Consider the following 3854-nt stretch of genomic DNA (forward strand, 5'->3'; position numbering starts at 1 on the left):
AAATTGGGTATTATGCTTTCCTCTAAAACCATGGCTGCAAAGGTACGCATGGCTATGTGCATGGACTACAGCGTGTGGCAGACCTAGCATACTTGGGTCAGGACAACATACAGGATGAGGGCAGGCAATGTGTGGTGGTGTGGTAGCTACGGGCCGGTAACCAGGGAAGGGATGGTGGCTGCTTGTGTGCAGCGGGGGGGGGGGGGGGCTGTGGGTAATGAATGTATGGGTTAAGGATGGCCTGGGTTGGATGGGCCTGTACTGGTCGGCCTGCCTAGTGGGTGGGGGAGAGGGGAATGCGATATAAACATGTGAAACATAAAAGAAGACTAATTTAAATCCCTATTTAAATGAAACACTTATAATAAAATTAACTTGGTAGTGTATTGCAGGGCGGATGTGTTTGGCTGGGGGGGTATGCCAGTTTGTACGAGACGTATATTGTTTGGGGCCTCTCAACCCCATTAATGGTGCATATGGACATATATGTTTCTGTTGATCTACCATTGCTATCTACAGATGTCTGGCCATATATACCTATATGGGTATATATATTTGCTTACGTATTTATAACTATGTCCATATATACCTATGGAGATATATATCTGCATAGATATATGTAACTTGCTGTGTATATGTGGACATATAGGTGTTGACAGATATATGTGTAGATGCCGGCAATTACATGTATATATGTTCATATATTTGTATATGTATATATATATATATATATATATATATATATATATATATATTTATGGATATTTATATATATATATATATATATATATATATATATATAGATATGTTGTATCCGTTTAGATAGTAATGTATTCACACACACACATACATCTAGATGTAGGTATACATTCTCTGTACTGTTGCATGACTGGGCTGGATGTTATGTTTCTGAAAACATAAGATTTATGCATATCTGGCATGGCTTAGTGGTAAATCATTCGGTGTATGGTGTGCATGGTCCTGGGTTCATGCCTTGCAAAGGCTGTTTATTTTGTTGCTGGGCAGAACACCAGCCATTGGATACAGAGTGATTAAGGCACTTTAAAGCAGTTGTAAGTGGGTTTGCGCAGAGGTAAACACTGCTAACTTCCGGTCACAGTTTCTTATACCCAGTTAGCTTCTTCTTTGCTTAATCTGTGTAGGCAGTGCTTACCCCCGCGCAAACGCACTTATGTACACTTACTAGTGCTTACATATGCTTACTACTGCTTATCTGTGCTTACACTTGCTTACTGCTGCCTTACTTATTATAATACTGACTCTTCACATGTGCATTTCCTGCAGTACTCCGGTTCATAGTTATTTAGTGGGTTTTTCAATACAAATTTTGGTTATACCATGCTTTGCCATGTAAAATAGACTGTGCTGCAGTGGAACTCAAACTGAGAATGCATGCTCGTTAGGTGAATGCTCTGCCCACTACACTATTGCTGTGCTGCTTCATTTGCATATATCTTCCTTGTTATCCTCTTCAGCCTTTTAAGCTGCTTTAACAGTAGCTAAGCAATGGGCACACCTGTGCACCTACGGTTAGGTGTACTCGGAGTTTTAAAAAACAATAAAGGGGTTTCTTCTTTTGCTTTTTATGTCCTGTTACTGTTGTACACATAGGGGACTGTTGGTGGGGATATGAGGACACCTATGAGCGGTCTCATTCATTTATTTCGACTTTCTGCTGTTCAACATTGCAGGGCCATGTTTATTCTGAAAGCTCTGCTCTCAGACATGCCCCCTGCACTCGTACACACTCCATGTAAGCCTGGGAGGTTGAGCAGCATGCCTTCATTAATATGCACGGGGTGCTGACACCTTCCTCCTACATGGGTGCTTCCATGCAGGACTAGTGTAGTCCTGCACAGAAGATTAGTAAATCCGGGGGCTTGTCTTTGTATACATAAACATTCCACCGCATTGAACTAACTAATTGGTCTTCCCCTCATCTCAGTTGTTTCTCCAGCTACTATAGCATTATTTCAAGCCAAAGCTACCGCAATAATATCCTTTGCAGTTAACAGGTGTATGTTAACAATTTACCAGCTTGTGTTACTGTCTTTAAAATGATCAGAACTTGTCTTACCTCCTGTCTTGCTGCAGTTTTACAGATTGTTTTCCTGGTATTTACTCCACCATGGGCAGAGCAACTTCTTTCAACTCTTGTTATAATTGGGCTTCACTTTGCTTCCTGCCTTAACCTCAGTTCCCACCTATCCCCACTACATTTACACTTAGACCTCACTTACTCCACCTACTCTACTCGCCGTCCTATCCTGTACCTAACTTTCTATCCATTCACAGACTTTTTTATACCATCCCCACCCACTTCTGTTCGAAATTCCTTCTCAAATCTCACTGTGCTCCCTCCCCATCAAAACCTACCTAATCTCCATACTATTATTGCTGCTCATTACCTCACCATACTGCAATATTTTTACAACAGTAACCATGTTGTTTCCCTCCTGTATCATCTTATTCATCCTCTCCTCTCATTCCTAACATCACCACCAGTAGGAGTATTGAATAAGCACACCTCAGCCATTACTTCATCCTCACTTATCAACCATTTTCCCACTAGCTACTCAAAAATCTCTTCAAGCTTATTTCCCATAACTCCATTCCACGGTTGCAACCCTAAAATATTAAAAAATGTTAGTCCCAATGTTAAGGTAATGCTTCTACCCATCGCTGCTAAGAATGCCATGATAAACAAACCTTCTTTCTTCACCATACATCAGTGTGGTAACATCCTCCCCAACCCAGCTCCAATCAAACCCCAACTCATAAAATATGCCCATAACATTTAAAAATAGTCACTCTAAACATTAGAAGTATATGCAACAAAATCATAGATTTTCATCCCTGGATAACCCAACACAACCCAGACATCCTAGCCACAACTGACACATGGCTAAAACCTGAAATAAAAGATGCTGAAATACTACCACACTGGTTATAATATTGTTAGGTCTGGTAGAAAATATAAAAAAGCAAGTAGAATTTCTATAATCTTTCCAAATATGCTCACAGTAACTCCTATACAGGCACAATCCCAGCTTTTGGAAAAGCAGAAATTCTAAGGTCATTCCTAAAACTTAATAGAACAAAGAGCATATGCATTGCTGTGCTATATATCCCCAGGACAGAATATTCCAATACTTGAAAACATACCATCCTGAATAGCAGATACAATAAAAAATGAAATTATCCTCCTGGGTGATGTAAACATTGACTGGCAGTCTTTATCTGCAAATTCAGCCATCAACAGCATCAACCTCTTTGGATTCACTGAACTTATTAATACACAAATATGATATGGCAAAAATAACTCTCAGCAATCTATACTGGACTGAATTTTGGTTACCAACCCATCTAATTTTACCTTCTCAGGTACCCTGCCTGATGCACTAAATGATCACCTGCCAGCTTATATCCAAAGGAGTATTACATAACTAACAAAGGAACATAAACTAAAATCTACCAAAAATCTCTCCAAATTCTCCAGGGAGTCTTTTATGGAATCTCTGAAGGCAGTTAACTGATCCATCTTAAAAAAACTCTCCTTAAATGATGCAGTTGAATGCTTCAATGCAGCATTTCTAAATATTCTTAACACCTTAGTTCCACAGCGTACAAAAAGAATTAAAAACAGCCATACCCCATGGCTCACCAACCAATGCACACTCCTTATGAAAGACAGAGACAAGTATGGATTAACTGAAAAAATAATAAAAATGACAAACTGGCAATTATTCAGACGTCTCTGAAACCAAGTCAAGGAACAAGTTAATAGAGATAAAAAGTCTTATTACACTCAGCTACAAGATAGTCATAAAAAC

Source organism: Protopterus annectens, chromosome 5.part0 (genome assembly GCF_019279795.1).
Source record: "Protopterus annectens isolate FY-2018-M chromosome 5.part0, PAN1.0, whole genome shotgun sequence".
Taxonomy (NCBI): Eukaryota; Metazoa; Chordata; order Ceratodontiformes; family Protopteridae; genus Protopterus; species Protopterus annectens.